General features: G+C 43.2%; 1 long non-coding RNA gene across 5 annotated transcripts; it reads left to right on the top strand.

Moving 5' to 3' along the window:
- The first annotated feature begins 1,949 nt into the window (after positions 1-1,949).
- On the top strand, positions 1,950-20,054 carry LOC114233184 (uncharacterized). Of its 5 annotated transcripts, none has more exons than XR_008557088.1 (5): positions 1,950-2,142; positions 12,456-12,575; positions 16,404-16,497; positions 17,977-18,205; positions 19,773-20,054. It is a non-coding gene; the product is annotated as an uncharacterized LOC114233184 (long non-coding RNA). The 5 variants fall into 5 exon arrangements; XR_008557089.1 differs by lacking the exon at positions 1,950-2,142 and adding an exon at positions 3,777-3,820; XR_008557090.1 differs by lacking the exon at positions 1,950-2,142 and adding an exon at positions 3,844-4,265.
- The last annotated feature ends 1,780 nt before the right edge of the window (positions 20,055-21,834 follow it).

The raw sequence follows: 21,834 nt of genomic DNA, 5'->3' as shown, positions 1-21,834 counted from the left end.
CCCTGAAGTTGGTCATCAAAGGTATTCTATACACATCACACTTAGAGTTAGTTTTTCTTGACTCTTACAAAAGGGAAGACCTAAAATGTTGTGATATTCAAGGAGTGAAAAATCGTTCCAAAAGGTTCATATAGCCCTGGCTGGTGTGGCTCAGTTGGTTGAGCATTGTCTGGTGCACTGAAAGGCCACTGGTTCGATTCCAGGGCACATACCCAGGTTTCAGGTTCGATCACTGGTTGGGGTGCACACAGGAGGCAACCAATTGATGTTTCTCTCCCTCTCCCTTCCTCTCTCCCTAAAATGAATAAAAACATTTTTTTTTTTAAAGGCTCACATACACCTCCCTTCCAATAGGCCAAATATGAACACATTTGTTCATATGAACACTTACAGGTCAAGACATCGAGGTAATGAGTCAACCAAAGTTTATGTAAAGAGCAAGCTTAGGCCCTAGCCGGTTTGGCTCAGTAGATAGAGCATCAGCCTGCGGACTTAAGGGTCTGGGTTTGATTCTGGTCAAGGGCACATGTCCAGGTTGCGGGCTTGATCCCCAGTATGGGGTATGCAAGAGGCAGCCAATCAATGACTCTCTCTCATCATCGATATTTCTATCTCTCCCTCTCTTTCTCTCTGAAATAAATACCATAAAAATATTTTTTTTAAAAAAAAGAGCAAGCTTAGGAATTCTTGTTTCTCATTTATCTACAACAACCAACAATTTAAGTGAGAGTTGATGAAGCAGCAGCTCATAGAATACATAGTTTTGCCCCCCTCTTATTTAATATTTGGTATATTTCAACTTTACCAGAGACAAAGTGAGCAGAAATGAAAAATTTTTTTTCTCTTTTTATTTTCATTAGCTTCTTTTTCCAAAAAAAGTTAGGTTATTACCTGAAGTGAAATTCTGGATTTTGTACATTCTTATTCTCTGTTACCATGGGTAGCAAAGTTAATTTAATAGAGCAATTAATGAAACACAATGATTAGTTAACAAGATGTTTTAAGCCAGTACCTATAACCCAAAGCCTATATCCTCAGTATAGCTCACCTTGTTGAGGTCCATTGTAAGTACTGTAGGATATTGTGAACAATCAAAAATGTGGTTCTTCAAAACCAAGAACAAAAAAGACTCTTCAAATATTCTCCAAAGCAAATATGAGTGAAGTTATACTTCTCAACATTCAATATTAAACAGGCAGTATTGCCAAACAAACAAAAGGCAACACTGCAAAGATTAAGCAAAGCCTACTGAAACACACCACCACCCCCAGTTAAGGAAAACCACTCTGACACAGGAAGGTTTACATATACCTCAAATAGAATTAAAACATCAAAGCAAACCGTCCATCAGTCTTTACAGAGGCCCTAACCAAGCAACAATCAGCTTCTACCAGCCACAATTAACTCCAAGCCATCATTTAGATGCTTTAAATTAGTAATTGTTAAACCAGCTTCCCCCACCTGATTGTCATAAAATCTTGTGCCCATTGTGAGTCACCTGTAAGTCATAAGCACTTCCTCAAAGAAGCACTTGCTTTTAGACCCATTCCTTTCAGCTGAAGTGCTAATAGCATTGATGGATTTTAGCTTCATGCTTGTTAACACTTGAGTATAATCCCTTGTGTCTCTCATAGAGGATAGTTCTATGCAGAACTGTGGTCACTCTGCAAATAGGTAGTGGTCTACTGCTGGGTGGGAGGAAACAAATACACAAAAGGGCACCGGGAGTAGACAGCTGGGAAGGAAAGGTCATTTTCTGTTTTTCTGTTTTCGGCCATTGTGGGTATTTCTGTCCCTGAACCCCTCATCATATATGGGCCTACCCTTTGCAGCTGCTTTCCCACAGATAGCAGCGTCTTCCTTCTCCAATGGTTTGGTTTGGGTTTACCAGCAAAAGGGAACTGACTTTTCCCTTTCATTTGCTTCATCACTAACTTTAGAACAGAATCCTTCGAAAAATATTAAAAACTGAGATGGAGGGGGAAAAATACAATAGTTCTTGGAAGCTTTCTGTCCCAATTTCAAGCTAAGAAGAAGAAGAAGAAGAAGAAGAAGAAGAAGAAGAAGAAGAAGAAGAAGAAGAAGAAGAAGAAGAAGAAGAAACTACAGTGGCCAGTTGTACATCACATCTAAAGAAGACAGGTCAGGTCATTTGTTGGATTTTTTTCCCCCAGGAACACCCACTGAACTTCCTAACTACGCAAGCCATATAGAAAAAGAAAAGGGACATGTTTAAGGAGTGATATAAGAGAGACAAAGGGAGGGCTGAGATGAGAATGGGGAGAGGAAATTTTAAATTCTGACCAGCAGTCACGACTAGCCATTTCTGAGAACTCTCAAAACTTCTGCCAGGTTCATGGCCAATCTGAACTCACCTTTGGTGTAGTCACCTTCCATAAGTCAGTCTTCTGAGTCCAGATTGGCTCCTCGTTGACCCAAATTCAAGAGCTGAAAAATAGAGGGAGGGAAGATGAGTGATACTTTGCAGGAATGGTGCTGCCGAAGTGCAGAGTATCACTTACTGACGTCATAAATAATGAAGGACTAATAAATAACACATTAGAAAGAAACGACCCTCCTTAGTGCCTCTCCATGGTTTCCTAACAATTTATATCCAGAGCACGAGACACACGTTGGATAAATGTTTATTGAATGGATGAATGCATACTCATAGGAGGTTTTGCACTTTGTTATTTTATGTTATGGATTTTTTTCTGGGTATTTAAAAAATATCTTAAAATAAAATCTGTTAAAATAATCTTTTATTGTTAGAACACATTTAACCTCCCCTTTTCTTTTAAGCACAATTTACCTGCGACCATGTGCTAATTGTAGTGTCAGAGGAAAATGTAATCAGAGGAAAACAGTGCTTTCCCTCGGGGATTGTAGGACCTGGGAACTGAAGGGCAAAGGGTCCATACTTTAAAGCCAGACCTTTGGAATATTAACCAAAAAGTATTTACTGTATTCTGGGCCGTATGTTCTGCAGTAAACATGATGACATAGGTCCTGCCATTTAAGGACATATATAGAAATGGCTTGTACTGTTACTTTATTTTTAAGTGTTTTGAGTAAATACTCAGGCAGATCAATTTCCTTTGGGAACTGTGTTGCATAAATGGCGTTAAGTTTACATTCTCTCACGTAAACAATTGATCAGGCAGACAGACTAAAATCCACACAGAGACGAGCAGTGTCCCCATTCCCGGGCTCAGTGAAATTGTGATCAGAACACTCAAATAGGGAACATGAGTACAATTTCAGGATGTTATTCCTTTCTTTAAGTGTAAATAAGCTCTTCAGTATGAAAGACCAGGTTAAAAGAAGCTACTATAAAATTGTATGCTTTAGAGAGATGCATAGACCTAAGGTTATAATGGGATAAATTGTGTCCCTAAATAATTGCAATATCTAAGTGGGATCTAGTAGAGGCAAGGAAGAGACCAAGGAATATGATTTGAAGTGTCCTACTCTCTTACTTAGTAACCGAATGCATGACAAGATAGCACCCTGGAGTACCCACTGTATGCCACACACACCCCTGGGTGTTCACATGCATGCATTATCTTTCATCCTTAAAATGAGTCTTCTAAGGAATATTCTAAAAGAGAAGGGTAAGTAGTTCATTCAAAGTCATATACCTGGTAGTTGGCAGGGTGGGCTCTGAACACAGATCTGACTGATTTCAAAACCCCCTACTTCTTTTGTTACACTAGGAAGCATTCTAGAACTTCCCACAGCCAATGGGCAGAGAGAGGGGAGCCTGAGATGTCTGCGGAAACTGCCGAGCCCACTGACACTCATGCCTCTTCTCAGGGAGGTATGCCAGCTGCTTCTCCACAAGGGCCTTGCAGGATTTCTGGGATAGAAGAGGGGCTCTGCTGACCATATGAGAGCACATCGAAGGGTGTCTTATTGGACCCCAGACTCCTCTGAGTTCCCTTCTTTGCAAAGTTGCCAGATAATATATGACACCAGTTCAATTTGAACTTCAGATAAACAATACTTTTTAGTATGTCTTCAACATCGCAAATATTGCATGGGAGAACTTATTTGCTAAATCTAGCAGCCCGATTTCAAAACATCTTAAATGAGAATTTGAGAGGTACATGCATACAGTGGCTGTTGACTGGAACTGTGAGAAACCCATCTGTAAGCACATCACCCTCCCACCGCCATGCTGTTGAAGGTTTATCCTGGGATCCCATCACCATTCATTTTATGAGTTTCTAGTGCAGCGGACATAAATTTGTGTCCAAACCCAGGTATGTAAGAAATATAAATTTATATTTCTTTAACTCAGCAGAATTTCTGTTTTAAAACCCCGTTTTTTCAGAGCAAGCAAGCAGAACATAAGCTCAATCATGCCTGAATTGTTTCTGAGGGTTCCCGTAGTGCTGTGGGGGACCATTTATTTGTTGGTTTTAATCCTCACCCGAGGATATTTTTCCATTGATTTTTAGAGAGGGAACGACAGAGAGAAACATCAATGTGAGAAAAACACATGGATTGGTTGCCTCCTGCACGCACCTTGACCAGGGCCCCGTGCAGCCGAGGTACATGCCCTTGACAGGAATCGAACCAGGGATCCTTTGGTCCACAGGCTGACATTCTATCCACTGAGTCAAACCGGCTAGGGCGGACCATTTATTTCGTGATGTCCTCTGTCTATGCAAATAGTTTCCAAGGCCCCTCTCATTCGTTCCTGGCCTTGGCCCTTTCAATCCAGGTGTTTCTGTTCCTTCATTGTTCTCCTGAGGCACAGGCATTCTGCAGGTACTATGCTACCACGCTAAGGCTCCGAACCCTTCTGCAGTCCCTTAAAGCTCTGCCTGCTTAGGTTCACAGGGTAGTCATCCCCTGTCTAGGTTCTTACTGCCCTGCAGGGCTTCTGCCTTGGGGAGTGAAGCATGATACTCTTTGTCATTCAACTGTCTCAGGCTCTTCCCCCAGGGAAGGACACATAGTTCCTCCAGAGGACACTAGGGCACCTGTGTCCTCTAGGGTTCTCCTCCCCCCCACCCCCCTCTAAATGCTCTCTGCCAAGGCAATCTTTCTCAATCTTTTTCTTTTTCGTATTTTTTAATCCCCCCTCCCCATTTTTTTTCTAGGGATGGCCCACCCTCCTCAACAACCCTACCCACCAGCTCTCAAAATTTTTTTCCTATGTATCTAATTCCCCTAAGAATCTTAGGTTTTTGGAAGACAATGGAAGGTTATTTCATTTTCACCCTGGCTCATCCTTTCCCTGGGCAATGAATACAAAAGAGCTCGCACCTTGAAAGTGGAAGAGAGGATAAAGAGAGAACAGAGGGCCCTACTGGTTTGGCTCAGTGGATAGAGCATCAGCCCTCACACTGAAGGGCCCGGGTTCAATTCCAGTCAAGGGAACATACCTCCATTGCAGGCTCAAACCCCAGCCCGGGTCAGGGCCAGTGTGGGAGTCAATGGAGAAAGTATCCTCCGGTGAGGATTAAAGAGAGAGAGATCGAATGAACAGAGGAAAGTATTCTAATCAACTAATTTTAAATATCCTCAGGCCTTTTTTTTTTTTTTTCAAGCACCAACTGTAGTCACCAAATCTTCCCTACCCATCAGATGGGAAACATTTAAAAGATGGATTGTCAGGCCTCACTCCAGACCCATTGAATCTCTAGAGTTGAACCTAGAAATAAGTATTTTAACAAACTCCCAACATTTTTCTTACACTCAGTTGCACTGGTCCTCTGACCTGCTTTTGGAAATGGCTCCCTTTTCTGCCCACATGGTCTGTCTTCTTCCCTTTTCTTTTTCACTCCTGGAGAGGCAACATCCAGTAAAGTTCCCTTGCACAGAACCAAAATCTAGTGTGGCGTCCTGTATCCATCTTACAGGGAAGATAACCTGGAGGATGTTCGTAGGTCTTGTCTCCTCTTATTTATTTCCTCTCCCATTTTTCTCATCCTTCAGGGCCCCTGTCCAGTTTCCAAGAAGAAACTCTGAGTGTAACCTGCCAAACAAGACCATCCCAACCCACATGTCCTTCTTATGTCAAATGCAAAACTACTTCCCAGAGGCCTAAATGCTGCTCAGCTCTTATGGAGGATCATCAGCATATTTAAGCATCCCAGTTTTTTGAGGCTTAGGGATATTTCTGCAGGAAAAGGCCTAAGCATTTAAGATATATTCACAAAGTAGATAAATTAAAAAGTAAGATTTTTTTAATTGTTTGCATTGATTTGTTGAAATGGCTGTTAAACACTCTCTTAATTTATTTGAAGAGAACAGTTCACTTTTTTTTGGGGGGGGGGGGCAGTGGGGGGAGGGAATATGGCCAGGTAGGACATGCCAGGCTGGCAATTGTATTGGCCTATTTTATTCCAAAATGGGGTTAGGAGTGCTGAGCTAAACTGGAGCCCTTAAAGGAACATATCATAGTGAGTGACAATGGAGATGCTAACTGAAAATCATTCACAAGTAATGATTGGGAAGACTCACCCCTTGAGATGGTAGTTGGTATTTATAAAAGTCAGCTATGTTTACTGACTTGACTCAACAAAAAGTCCTGTTTGGTTATTATGACATCAGAATACTGCTCCATTTTAAATAACAGAGCCAAGGGCCTGAAAAATGAGGGAGGTGGGCAGGCTGATTGGCAGGTAGGGAAGTGAATATAAACTGTTTTCAATAATTCCTTTAGTTTCGGAAAGTAAATTTATACTATCTTACTCCAGGTTTAAATTATTGAGAAATATATTTTTTCCTTAAAATTAATTAAGCAGCAGTAGCTCTTCAAAGCTGATTGATCAGGAAGTATAACAGATGCCAACCGTCGGCAGAGCACTCTGCTAGATGCTGTAAGGCAGCGGTCGGCAAACTCATTAGTCAACAGAGCCAAATATCAACAGTACAATGATTAAAATTTCTTTTGAGGGCCAAATTTTTTAAACTTAAACTATATAGGTAGGTACATTGTTATTAACTTAATTAGGGTACTCCTAAGCTGGCCTTTGCTAAAAAGTCAAGGGGCCAAAGAGCCGCATGTGGCTCGAGAGCCGCAGTTTGCCGACCACTGCTGTAAGGACACTCGTTTTCCTGCACAGGGTGTCCTTTTTTTTTTCTGCAAGGTTGATGCAGGGATGGGATTAGGGACCAGAGAAATCACACTTCCCGGGTTGAGAGGCGCTATCAAGTTTTGCTGGGCCAGCCCACAGCTGAAGGGCAAACGCTGTAAGTGCCCCTTCTGTGGGGCTTTATCATCTCCCCTGAAGATCCCTGCTTCCTGCGGGTTGGAGCGCGGTTCCGGCCGGGGACAGCCTTTATCCGTTATCCCTTCATCTCAGAGTGGGACTCTGGAGGAGCAGGGCTGCCCAGGGAGCAGCGTGCCTTTGGCTGCGTGCTGCTCCTTGATGAACTCTGGGACCTGCTCTAAGGACTCGGCCTGGACGAACCTGATCAGCAGGTCCCTCCAACACGTGTTCTCTTGGCTGAAAATCTGATTTTCCCTCAATGCTTGTGTTGTTTTAGGTATTTTTAGTTTAGATCCCAAACCTTGCCCTTTGCGGTGGTTTGTCCTATTGGGAATCACTTTTTCCATTTTGTTATTAATTCATCTGCTCAATAAGCTTTCATTGAGTCCCTATTGTGTTCCATTATAGGAAACTGAGGCCCTGAGAGCTTAGGCTATATACTCAAGGTCACAATTTTGTGTCTTGGTGATAGGATGGCTATTGCCTGACCCAAATTCCATGGGTCTGGGGTGTGTTTTTACTTTGTTTTCATTGAGTAGTTTGTTTTTTTAAAATCTTACGATTTCTTCTTAATGTTCATAGCTTATTTCTCTCTCATGAGTGTCAGCAAAGGGTTGACAGCAACAGGACAACAGAGGCGTAGAGAGGACAAAAGAAATTCTATAATAGGCCAGGTTCACCAGCCTCACTAGTGGCACCTCATTTCATTTTCACAACCACCCTATGAAGTATGTAGTATTGTTCCCATTTTCCAGATAAGGAAATTGAGGCTTAGAGATGTTAAATAACTTGCCTAACTTCATTTGATGAGACATCAAGTATTAGAGCCAGGTTTTGAATCCGGTTCTTTAAAACTCTAATGCCATTAAATTATACTGCCTTGCATGACCCAAGCAGAATAAATTTGATGTCTAAATGGCCACTTAAGCCCTAGCTGGTTTGGCTCAGTGGACAGAGCATCAGCCTGTGGACTGAAGGGTCATGGGTTCAATTCCGGTCAAGGGCTTGATCCCTGGCCCTGGTCAGGGCATAAGCGGGAGACAACCAACTGATGTGTGTCTCTCACATCAATGTTTCTCTGTCTCTCCCACCCTCTTCCACTCTCTCTAAAAAAAATAATAATAATAGTAAATAAGTAAATAAATGGCCACTTAACTCCAATTAGCTCTGCCCAAATATTTAATGAACTTTAAGAGCGTTTGTTTTGGCCATTGGTCCTGAGTTTAAATGACCAGAAGACACTGATAATCCCATGTAAAAAAGTTACTCATTCAAGTAACTCAGCATATCTGCATGTGTTATTACCTAGCTCTAAAGATAACTGAAGGCAGTTATTTGAACAAAGGTGTTACGATGTTTTGGAATGAGTGATAGGGGAAGAGATACTAGAGTTCAGTTACCTCCTGGGATAGCCCTCCTGGGATTGTTTCAAAAGTTATGTTGTGAAAATTTAATTTTTTCTTGAGATCTTCCATTCATTGAGTCACAGACAATTCAAATTCCTCTTCTATAACAATGCTTCAAGTGATTTGCACTTGGCTTTCGAGTTTTCCTAGAGTTTGACATGAAAGTATGGTATAGAAAGCTGAGTCAAAGGCTTCCAGTTAAACATAGCAGATTAATCAGACACCTTTGTATCTTCTTCTCCCCAAACCCAACAAGTGTGACAGTAACGAATTAATAAAACTATTAAACCACAAGGAAAAAGAAAGGAAAAGAAGACAACAGTAGACAAAAGGGTTTATCACAGCTCGGCGAGAGGGAAAGCAAAAGGGAGAATTAACTCCTTTCCTAAGGCAGAGAAAATTATAGCCCAAGGTCCAGGAGAGGGTATTCCTGACAAAATAGAAAGAGAACCTCTTGGGAGTTCCCAGTACTGTTGAAAGCTGGAGAGTGGCCATGGCTGAAATTAGGAGGTAGGTTCAGTCTAGGTGCACACATACTAGTAATGGATCTCCACAGCTCCTCTCCCACCCTGGGCAGCCAGGGAGCTCTCTCTACCCCAACCCCCACCTTAATTAATCCAGGAAGAAGAACAGTGCAATTGAAACAATGTAGGAGCATAAAGTATCTCTTTGAGAGAAAGAAGTCCACCTTTATTGAGCACCTGTCTAAAACAATCCATCAATCATCTTCTCACTCAAAGATGTTCTTTCCTTTGTATTCCTCATTATCAGCAGGAAGGGATTAATCATTAAATCCAACCTCTTAAACTAGTATTCATCCCCCGCATTCTAACAGTCATTTAAAAATATGTCTCCTTCTATTCTTCCTTCAACTGAACCAGTTCATAGCCTATCGTTTTCTTAGTTATTCTAAGAGGCTTAAAACTGGCCTCGCCTTTTGGAGTCCAATCCCCCACTCATCACCAGGCCAACTCCTAATTATACTTCAGGTCTTAGCTTGAACATAAATGCCTTACAGAAAGCCTTGATAATCCCCTAGACTAGATTGGGTTCCTCCTCTTGTTCATGATCATAATACACTATACCTCTCCTTTGTACCACTTGTAAATGGTATAAATGTATGTATGTATGTGTACATACAGCGTGCCCTAAAAAAATGTATACACACTTTAACAGCTGAAAGCTCAAATTTGAAAATGAAATGTATTTTAATAAACATTGCCTTTTATAATTATTCAAAATGTGTGTATACATTTTTTGGGACACCATACACACACATACACACACAAAGTAGGTTTATAGTCATGAGTATGCAAAACCAAGTTAATAAGGCTATTGTAATAATCACAACCTACATGTGTACTCATGACTGTATTCATGGATGGGTAAACCTACTTTTGCCCACCCATGTATTTTATATATATACACTAGAGGCCCGTTGCAGGAAGATTCTTACAATGGGGCTTCCTGCTGCGGTCGCCGCCCCGCCTGCTTCCCTCCCTTCTCCCTGCCCCGCCTCCTCCCCTCCCTTCTCCCCCACCCCCCTTGCTTGCTTCTCCGAAGCTTTACTCCCTTCTGCAGCACTTGGCTTCTTTCTGGCCTGGATATGCAAATTAACTGCCATCTTGGTTGGGTTAATTTGCATACCCGCCCTGATTGGCTGGTGGGCATGGCTTGTAGGTGTAGCGAAGGTACAGTCAATTTGCATGTTTCTCTTTTATTAGATAGGTCTAGTGGCCCGATGCATGAATTCATGCACATTGAAAGGAAATTAATTAGAAGAAATATTTTAATATCGCTATTTGCACCATGGCAGTATTGGCTGCAATTTGGTGGGTTGTCACTCTGGTGTGGTGGCAGGGCCTGTGTCCCACTTGGGGGAAGCCGAGTGTTGCTTTGTCAGCACCAGGTCCTCGCTGCTGTTTCTCTGTAAATGGCCAGTGTGTGTCATGGAAGCTCTTGCGTTGAGCATCTTCCCCTGGTGGTCAATGTGTGTCATAGCGACCGGTTGGACAGGCAGAGGGACACTTAGCATATTAGCCTTTTATATAGATTGTCTAGATGCCTGGTGCATGAAAATTCATGCACTGGAGGGGGTGTCCCTCAGCCAGGCCTGCCCTCTCTCACAGTCTGGGAGCCCTCAGGGGCAGGAGGTGACCTGGCAATCAGGGGAAGGCGACGCCCCCATCACACCTCTGCTGCTGCCACTTCCAGCAGCACAAGCCTCGGCCGGCCCTGGTTACCTGAGCCTCGGACGGCCCTGGGCGGCTGGGCAGCCGCTATCTGAGGCTTGCCTGTGCTTCGGGCTGGCCCTGGGCGGCTAGGGGGCTGAGGGGACTATGGGACTCCAGAGGCAGGCGCGGAGCAGCCAGACCCGCCTGGGGGTGGGCCCGGCCATGCTGTGTGCCTGCCACCCCAGCAGGGCTGAGAGGACTGGGCGCTGCCATCTTTGAGGGCGTGACAGTCAATTAGCATATTCCCTCTTTATTGGCTGTGGACTCCACCATCTTTGTGAGGGTGTGATGGCCAATTAGCATATTCCCTCTTTATTAGATAGGATGTGTGTTCCTTCTCTCACTAAACTGTCTACTATGTGACAGCAGGGCCAGTGTTATATTTTTCAACACTGTACTCCCATTGCTTACTGCACTGTCCAGTACTTAGTAGGCTTTCAGAAGTTAGTTGTTAAATGAACTATATATAAAATGGAACAGATTATTATGACCACCCCATCAGTACTTCGTTGGGCTACCTTTTGCCTTCAATACTGTGGTGATTCTTCTTCTTCTTTTATTAAAATATATTTTATTGATTTTTTACAGAGAGGAAGGGAGAGAGACAGAGAGTTAGAAACATCGATGAGAGAGAAACATCGATCAGCTGCCTCCTGCACACACCCCACTGGGGATGTGCCCACAACCAAGGCATATGCCCCTGACCGGAATCGAACCTGGGACCCTTCAGTCCGCAGGCCTGACGCTCTATCCACTGAGCCAAACTAGTTTCGGCTGTGGCGATTCTTCTTGGCATTGACTCTACGAGATGTTGAAATGTGATGTGAGGAATCTAACACCATGCCTGATGAATAGCACTGTCCAGTTCTGTGAGATTTGATGGTTGTGGAACCAGCTGCCTGATGGCTCTTTTAACTTTGTCCCACAAATGCTCAATTGGATTGAGATCTGGTGATTGTGGGGGCCACCTAAGCAAGGTAAAGTCTCCCTCATGTTCTTGAAACCACTCCTGCACAATACGAGCACCGTGGCATGGCGCATTGTCTTGTTGGAAGAAGCCATCTCCATTGGGATACGCCATCAACATGATAGGATGAACTTGATCAGCAATGATATTTAAGTATGTTGTGCTATTCAGACATTGTTCCACATGAATTAAACAGCCCAAATCATTCCAGGAAAACATGCCCCAAACCATAACACTGCCCCCACCAGCTTGAAGGGTTGTACTCATGCACGTGGGGTGCATGCTTTCATGCTGTTTCCATGAAATTCTCACTCTGCCATCTGCATGATGCAACTGGAAACGTGATTCATTGGACCACATGACTTTTTTCCAATGCTTGACTGTCCAATCCTTGTGTTCCTGTGCGAATTGGAGACGTTTTATCTTGGTAACTGTAGACAGCAAAGGTGTTCGAACAGGCCTTCGGCTTCCATAGCCCATACGATGCAGTGTATGGCTAATTTGCCTACAAACGTCAGGTGGTCATAATAATCTGGCCACTCAGTGTATATGTCAAATGGAATATGTGTGTGTGCATAACATATATAATTTTTTAACTTAATTTCCATTTATGTTCCAGGATCACATCCAAGATACCACATTATGTTACATTTAGCTGTCATGTCTTCGTAGGCTCCTCTTGGCTGACCGTGTCTGAAGCTTTACTTGTTTTTGATGTCTGACCGTTTTGAGGAATATGGTAAGGCATATTTTATAGGATGCCCCTTTACTGGAATTTGTCTAAAGTTTTTAACATGATTAGACTGGGGTTTTGGGTTTATGGGAGGGAGACTAGAGGTGAAGTGCCATTTTCATCACATCATGTGAAGGGTACCTGCTCTCAACATGACATCGCTCTTGATGTTGACCTTGATTACCTGGATGTCAGGTTTCTCCTCCTTTCCATACTCTTTAGAAGGAAGACACCACACAGCTCACACATAATGAGTGGAGAATCATGATACCCTATTCTTACCGCATTTTAACTAGAATAAGCATATTATTTCAAATTAATTTTTTTAAAAGAGTGACCTAACTTACCTCTTTACAGGATCTGTATCAAGGGTGCCCCAACTTTTGGTTAAGAACTGCCTTTCATCTCCTTGAAGGCTAGAGATCACCAAATAATGGACGTACAGAGAGCAAAGTAGCTAAACTAACTAAGAGAAAGGAAGAATGCCTTTTCTCCTGGAAATCCAAAAAACTAAGAGTCAATTATAATCAGTGGCAACCACTGTGCAGTTCTTCGAACAAGAGTTTGAGACTGACAGAATCTGATTAAGACAGTCTTACTGGATTTGAAGACTGTCTTAATCAGCTCTATCATTTTCTGGTTTTTGTAATCCTAACAAATCCTTAACCTCCCTAAGACTCAGTTTCCCCAACTATACAAAGGATGTAATGTCAGCACCTTCCTAACTAGGTTGCTGAAATTATTTCAGGAAACAAAGAAAATAAAGCCCTTTACACTTAACAAATAACAAAGCAATGGCGATATTTGCTGTAATTCACAGAGTATCTTTCCTGCTTACAAATCATGCAACCTCTGGTTCTCCTCTTTGCATCACCAGCATGCCTTCTTCGGTACTGTCTTGAGCACAGGTTAGCTTTCAGACCTCATCAAAGCGGTAAGTAAACTTAGCCATGTTTTGTTGAATGAGAACAGTTCCCTTAATTCTAAAAGCTTTCCTTTTATATGTTCCTTTATATGTTCATAGCAAAGCTTGAAGATAATTTTGTTATAAGCCAAAATGTGGAGAGAATGGCTCTATGATATAAAGGTGGTTCCTGAGATAGGAAGGAAAGAAGAAGGGAGGAATCAGGGAAGGGGATGAGAGAAGAAACACAGAGATTCAGAGGTTCAGGCTGTGATGAGGATGCTTCCAGTCCATAGAAAAGACCATTCTCCATGTCCTGGTCTGGGGTGACAAGTAAGACATTCATTTAAAAGCGAAGACAGCTTGAGAGAGAATTTGAGGGTGCCTAGGCTGGTGCTCTGCTTCTCCCAGTTGGTACCCCATCAGCCTTGCTTTGGTGGAATGGAGGGATAGAGAGATGGGCTCCAGAAAGCATTCAGCTGGTCCTTCCTGGGGCACGGAAGAGTTCCTGGAAAACCTCATGAATGATGCAGAAGAGAGCTAAGAATTAAGAGTACTGCCCAGGTTCGCCATGCATGAGCATGTTATAGGAGTGCCATGGCAGGGCTGCCTGGTGGTAGCCCAGAGCTGAGAGCCAGAGGCAGGCAGAGCTGAGCCTCACAATTACCAGTGCGAGGCTGCCAGGGGGGACTTGGTCAGCAGCGGGAGTCTGCTAAGCTTCCTGGGAGCCACTGTCCTGCTGAAAGCTTCCCCAGACAGACCATTACTGACAGCAGTGGTGGGTGAAGCTGGGTCAAAAGTCTGTGCCCAAAAATTAAACAAGAAAAGCTGCTCCTCAACCAGGGGTCAGCAGGAGGCAGCAGAGGACACAAGATTACAGGCATGGACCTTGGCTGAAAGGACAACTAACGGTGCTTTCCAGACCCACCCTGGGAGGCCAGAGGGCCAAGGGACAGACCAAGGGGGTGGGGTACAGGGAGGGGGGTATGTGTGGGGGAAAGAGCTCCCATGCTGAGTTTGGATGAATATTTACCTGAAAGAGTTGAATTTTAAACAGGAAGAAACTATCCAGGAATCCTTTTGTACGTACCTGCAACCATTCTTGTTAGCCTATTTTTAATTTGTTGGTAGCCTGTTTTCCTTTTTAAACTATTCTTTTAAAAATCCTTTTATTTTTAGATCTCTTTTTCCAGTTATTCTGTTTTGGATTTAAAGTTTCATTTTATAAACTTCAAGAGTCTTGAGCCTCTTTTGCTAATTTCCAAACAATTGGATCTATATAACATTTTAATAATAAAACAATCCTACCTTTGTCAATCTCGTTAGCAAAAAAAAAACCCCAAAAACTTAATTCATAAACTCTTATTGGCAGTTTATGTCTAGAGCCAATCATTACTATTGCTTGCCTTAATAAGCAAAGATGTGTTTGAATTTCCTAAGAGTCAATTCCTTTTTTGAGCAAAGCCATCCAATATATTTATGTGCTTGTGCCTCTAATGAAGCAAATCTGAAAAGAATCAAATGTGAAAATGTAACTGTTATAGGCACCTCTCACCAACACCAGAGAGGTGTTACCAGACAGGACAGCCCCCTGAGCTAGTGGGAGAGGGCTGTCCCCAACCTCGATCCTTGTCTTCTCATATAAATGAGTTTATGTGAGAGACCTTGACTGTGTTGTGAAAGGCCAATTTATGAAAGCAATTAAAGCATGAACCTTTATTGAAAAAGCAAAGCAAGCAAACCTATACATCTGGCTTATGAAGCACAGATGGGCTTTCAGCTAATCTGAAGAGCAAGTTGGGTGGGGGTCTGAGGTGTTATATACACCCCCCCCCCCACCCCCAATCCATAGGTCTCAAAATTCCTCTGCTGAACATTTTGGTACAGGTTAATTCTAAAGGTTCCCCCTAATTTTTTCCTTTGTTGTGGCCTTCCCAGAATTCATGAGAAGCACCTGGTAACTGTATCTTGCCAAACCCTGAGACTGCTGGCTTCTCTGTTTAGGGCAGTGGTCGGCAAACTCATTAGTCAACAGAGCCAAATATCAACAGTACAACGATTGAAATTTCTTTTGAGAGCCAAATTTTTTAAACTTTAACTTCTTCTAACGCCACTTCTTCAAAATAGACTGGCCCAGGCCATGGTATCTTGTGGAAGAGCCACACTCAAGGGGCCAAAGAGCCGCATGTGGCTCGAGAGCCGCAGTTTGCCGACCACGGGTTAGGGAATAAAACTGCCCGTTTTTTCCTTTTCCCCCCTTTCCCTTCCCTTTCTGCATTCTCTCATTAGGGAGTGTTTTTTTGTTTATTTGTTTGAACTATGGCTCTGTGTCCTTTGCTGGGGAAGATAATGGCTTGCTAGTTACAAGCTGGCTGCAAATTGCCCACACTGTTTGGCCTTGTTTTAACTTTCCTGTCTCAGTTTCCCTATTCCTCCTGCCCTGGAATCCGGTAACGCAACTATAACAAGAAGCAAAATTAGGTTTCTGATCATTTGCCTCTACCAGGAATATTAGTGCTATTTGATTATCAGCCCAAACTCACACCTTCAGATCATCCTAGTTCACCTTTTAATTAGTATCTCCTCCTTCTTCCATGGAAGTGTGGCTTTCCTTTTCACCCTACTGTTTATAAGTAAGAGTTGGATTCCTGTGTTCACTCAAAGGTTCCAGTTAGCTTGCTTTGGCCCATGGTCTTGACTATGTAACTGTTAACTAGTTATGATGGTTTTAAATGTCTACAAACTCTTAGACTTTCCTCTTCTCAAAAGGAAGAGCTAATTCCCTTTCCTTGCGGGGAGGAGGGAGCTGGACTAGTAACTCATTCCTAAAGAATTGAATGTGGTGGAGGTAACCAAATGTGACTTGAGACCAGGTCATAAAAGTCATTGTACTGTGGCTTCTGTTTGCTCTCTCTGGACCCCTCCCTCAGGGAAAGACAACAGCATGCCGTGAGGACACTCAGCGGTGGGGGGAGGAGTGCACGGCCAGGAAGCGCCAGTGTCAGGAGGTGGAGGCACCCACAGGTGGGTTTCCCCAGTTCTAGGCACTGCAGCTCCAGCTGACCTCTTTTTTGATGTTTTTATTGATTTTAGAGAGAGGGAGAGGGAGAAACATCAATGGGCCGCCTCCTGCATGCCCCCTACTGTGGATCGAGCCCAGAGCCTGGGCATGTGCCCTGGCCTGGAATCAAACCCAGGACCTCTGAGTGCACCGAACAATGTTCAACCAGCTGAGCCACACCGGCCAGGGGTCCAGCTGAGCTCTTGACTGTGACCTTATGAGCAATTAGAGACAGAACTACCTAGAAGTGCTACTCCTGAATTCTGGACCCACAGAAATTGCGAGATGGTGTTTTTGGCTGTTTCAAGCTGCTGAGTTTAAGGGTAATTTATTTTGCAGCAATCCTACCTAATAATAGACAAATATGCAAATTGACCATACCTTTGCTATGCCCGCGATTGGCCAGGAGGTGTGGGGGGGGGGCGGGACTCGGGGTGGCGGGGTAGCCGATTGGGTCCGCGGGACGCTGAGCTCACGTCACCAGCGGTGGCTCGAGCTCAGCGTCTGTGCCATGGCTGTGCTGCGGCACAGAAGGGGCCTCTGGGGCAGCGAGCTCACGTCCCACCGCGAACCATCAAAAGCGGGGGAGCTGGGTGCCTGTCCGCTCAGGCACCAGGCCTTTCAGAAGCCTTCGCCGCACCAGAGGCTTCTGAAAGGCCTGGTACACCAGTGGACAGGCACCCAGCTCCCCCGTGATCGAAAGCGAAAGCGTGTAGGGGACCCTACACGTGCATGATTCAATCATGCACTGGGCCTCTAGTAGATTAATAACTAGCTTTCCCACTACAGATAAAAGGACTAGAAAATAATTTCGGTAAACTGGCATTTCATATCATTAAGACATCCTTGGGTGCACGTGGTACTGAGGTAAGATCTTATATCCTTCTTTCTGGGAATTGTTCTTCTAGGCACTTGCTGCGGCTAAGTATCTTAACACTGGTGTTTGTAAGTAGCTTGGCTTACATGTGGTTGACCACACACTAGGTAAAGATTATGCTGATTCAAGATGGGTGAGTCACATGAAGGTGTGGCTTTTGGCTCATATGTACTTTTCCAAAAATTTTAGTCAAAGAAAAATACATCTACTCTGCTTGATATTCCCCCAAACTCATGCTAGACTATGAAACAATAACAAAGAAACCTAAGAACATCTTTAAGTGGTTGGGTTCAGGCAGGTATTTAGAAGATGAAGGTCCAAAATAACTGTTGAAAGTTGTTACAAACACCAATGTTTTCCAGTTTTAAAGCCCAAAGTTACAAGTGCTTTAGATATGTATTGAGAAAGGGTCAAGTTGGTTTGTGCTAAAAAACCAAACTGGGCATTTTTTTCTCTATTTAAGTTAATCTTTTCTTCTTCCAGAGTCTCCAATTTCAAAACTTACCTTTTTCTTACAAGACATTCATTGTTCTATGAATGAGCTTGTCACTGTCTCCATGAATAGGGTCCCATAAGGATTAAAGAGTTCCTTTCTCAGGGACACCCTGATGCTGAGAAAACCTGCAGTAAGCTCCAAGGTGGTGGATGCTGCCAACTGGGCTCAGGTTACAGTGCCTGAGGCACCCGGAGCACCTGCTTGAGCTGCAGTCTTCTAAGAACTCCATGCAATAACACAGGCACCCAGCGAGCCTCAGCGAAGGGAAAATAACTCGTTTTCCTAAGAATGCACAGAGGTGAGTGTGTGTCCTGGAACACCTGAAAAATAACGACTACGTTTTATTTCAACTTAAATTAACTCGTGGCACTCAAATCTGCAATTCTCTCTCCCGCACCTTGAGGGGTTAGAAACAAATGACAAGCAGGTTAATTTGGACTCTAGGATTTTGTCTTCATTACTGTCAGCACCAGTTCATGACAAGTTAAAGAGCAGAGCCTGGCCCTAGTCGGTTTGGCTCAGTGGATGGAGCATCAGCTTGCGGACTGAAGGGTCCCAGGTTCAATTCCGGTCAAGGGCATGTACCTTGGTTGCGGGCACATCCCCAGTAGGGGGTGTGCAGGAGGCAGCTGATCAATGTTTCTCTCTCATCGATGTTTCTAACTATCCCTCTCCCTTCCTCTCTGTAAAAAAAAAAAAAAAAAAAGAGCAGAGCCCATGTCCCAGGATTCTCATGGAGTCCTCTTTGGTCCTGGTCTCCTGCCACCTGGGTGTTGTAGCAACCCTAAGATGTCTGGTGGGACGCTGCTGGACACTGCCTTTCATCTAGGTTAGGAAAAAGTCTGAAAACTATGTTATGACTGACTGACTTTTTGTTGTCATTTTTTAATTTAGGAGGTAGGCTTCACACTACAGAGACTTGTGCTAGTGTGACTATAACAAGTTCAAAGCTGAATACAAAAAGCTCTCTACGTGATTTCATACGGGAACATCCTTTTCTGTTTTTAGCTCTTGGTCCAGAAAAGGAGATAGCAAGAACTGATTCAATTACATCTTCTTTTGAGACTTTTTAATTATATGAACAGAAAGCTTTCCTTTTAAAAATAAAGCTTCATCATGTAATTAGTTGTTTTTTTCCAATATAGTTCTAAAGCTTGAATATTGTAATAAAAAAAAAAAGTATTGGCTAGTGCAGGATAATTTAATAGAAGATAGCCTCTTGCCCTTACCTAACCCTAAAGGTATTTTTATTAAGCTAGTCTTCATTTTAAGGGGTTCCCTAGAAACACAAGACTGTACTTTTGTTACGATAAAATGTGTCCAAATAACTATAAATAAACGTGATGACAATGGTAATAATGTACTTTGGAAATTAACTGTTAAACACATGCTTATACTTAACTATCCAATAAACTGTCTTAAAACCAGTTTGCTCTCCCACATCATAATGACAAATGACGATGCCATTGATCTCACACTAGTAAATGGACAGAATTTGTCCATTTTGTCTTGAACTGTGTTTGTATTTGTCATAGTTTAATTAAACATTATATAGCTGCTGTTTACCCCAACCCTATTTTGTAAAATCCAAAGAAGTTTTAGGCTTTTCCCCTCTACTTTTTCTTGGCAGTCTATATAAGACACTTCTGTCCAAAAGTTAAGATTTAATTCTTGATATTTCAGAAAGGCTATTGTAAACAACTGAGATTATTCTGAAAAGATTCTATAATAGCATTTTTAGGTAAGTCTTCCATATTAAGCTACCTTTAACTACTATTTCATGGATGGCAGGCACTGCTACTTGCTCTAAATATTTGTTTAAGCACCATGACCATGAATAACACATCCTGTCCTTTCCGCTGCAGATGCCCCACCAATGTTGGTCAGTCTGGGACTTTGACACTCACCACAGTCCTGCCTGCCCCTCCATGATGCGTCACCAGACAGAACATGGATCGGAGGAACTGATGGAAGCGCGAGAAGAATCCCTCTCCCAGTCACTAACCTCTCCACCTCAGTTTTCCATTCATCAAACACACAGTAGCAACAGTACTTATGGCATCTACTGCTGTGAGGATTAAAGGAGATAATAAATAGCGTATGTTGGGAACAGTGCCTAGTACATAGTAACCCTCAATGAATGTTGACTGTGACTATTATTGTTTAAGCTGCAGGGACAGGAGACACACAAATGTGAACAATCAGATTTGAAACTAATGGCAGAGTATTAAAGACAAACAACTGCTGTTTTAAAACCTGAATTAGACCGTCTGTATTCTAAAACACACACACACAATCTGTACCAATTAAATACGATCAAGTTGAAAGGGGATATAAATTACAGTTTTTCTTTTTCAAAACAGACAATAGTAAAATACTACAGTCAGCTCACTATACACAAAAATCATGAACAGCAGCTTTTCATTAAAGTCTCCAATATCTTACTCACTTACTGATGCTAAGAACTTAAAGAACGAAGGTGCAGAGGGCTGTGCACCGCCCCTCGCTCTCACACACACCGACTGCTGTCCTCCAGGCCAGCTGCACAGGCATCTTCAGAACAGGCACATAAAGCACCTTTGTAAGACCTTCTGCACACATGATCCTCTCCATGTCTCCATTAGCAGGAGAATTTTCCACATGGAGACAGGGACAGCAGAGTCATCTGTATTCAATCATCTCCTGCAAACAAGGTGAAGTGAGTACCTGTGCACTTGACAGCTCATTCCAACTCTTCAGCATTTTCCAGAATTAAGTACAATAGCAACAGTAAAAATCATACCACAATGAAACCTACCAATCCAAACAAAACCACGGAGAGACAAAAATCCATACCCCTCCCCCACCCCAATCCAACTCTTGGTATGCCCTTGTGTTTCTACAGTAATACTGCTTTCCGCACTCTGCCTGCCTTGCTGGGCTGGACCAAGGTATGAGAAATGCTGGAGGCAGAGCCCCAGTCACTGTCAACGGTTATAATACAATGTCAAATCAGCAGGTGGCAGGCCAGGTGGAAGACCAAAGAACATAGCTGTGGGAGTTTTCAGTGTGCTTATGAAACAGGACAGAACGGCAGCACGTGGCCTGGTAGCCAAGGGGAATATGGCACCAAACTTGCAGTCAAACATATATGTACACAGAAAACAAGAGTGGACAGCAAAATCGGTCAGTCGTATAGAAGTTCTTTGGTTATAAAGAACGGCATTCTGTAACCTTTTCTGCAGAGGGATTTGCAACCTCATTCTTAGGCAATGAAATGTCTCTCATCTGCTCGTGAATACGAGGTCGCCCAAGGTGCTTTGTAACAAAGTCCAGTACCTTATGATTTCTACAAACCATTTTATCTGCATTCTAGTGTGCAGTTCACCCAGAACAGACATACAATAGATACATTTCATATACATAATATATATTATTTATAAAAAAAACCCCACATTAGAGTATTGACTCCAGATTCTACAGTAAGAATTGATTAAAATTGTACAAGAATAAGTCTGTTTGACTCTGTGGTTTCTACACAGTGCGGTGTGTAGTAAGTGCAAACAAAAATACTGCCACTTAATTAATCCAGGATTTTCGGTTTTCTGGCCTTTTGGAAGAAGCAGAAGCTGTCGATTCACCCAGGTGGCAAAGCACTGCTGCTGCTCCTCGCTCGGAAGGGGAGAGGTGGTGGCCCAGGTAGTGCATGGCTTCTCCATGCTGGTGTGAGGTCCTGCTGGGTGCAGCATATGTTAAAGATGAGGCTGGTGCTTTGAGGGAGACCCCGGACGAAGATGCGAAGATGCTGGGGCCTGTGGAGGAAGTGCTTGCTGTCTTTCACCGCGTAGTCGAGGTCGTGCTCCCCTGGAATTCAGACGTTAGTGAGTTCAATCTCCAGCTCCCACCTGCCCTCCCCACCCACAGGGCCCACCCTCAGCCAGACGCACC

Source organism: Eptesicus fuscus, chromosome 9 (genome assembly GCF_027574615.1).
Source record: "Eptesicus fuscus isolate TK198812 chromosome 9, DD_ASM_mEF_20220401, whole genome shotgun sequence".
Lineage (NCBI taxonomy): Eukaryota > Metazoa > Chordata > Mammalia > Chiroptera > Vespertilionidae > Eptesicus > Eptesicus fuscus.
The sequence above is the reverse complement of the archived record's forward strand: the minus strand, read 5'-3'. Positions and strand labels throughout refer to the sequence as shown.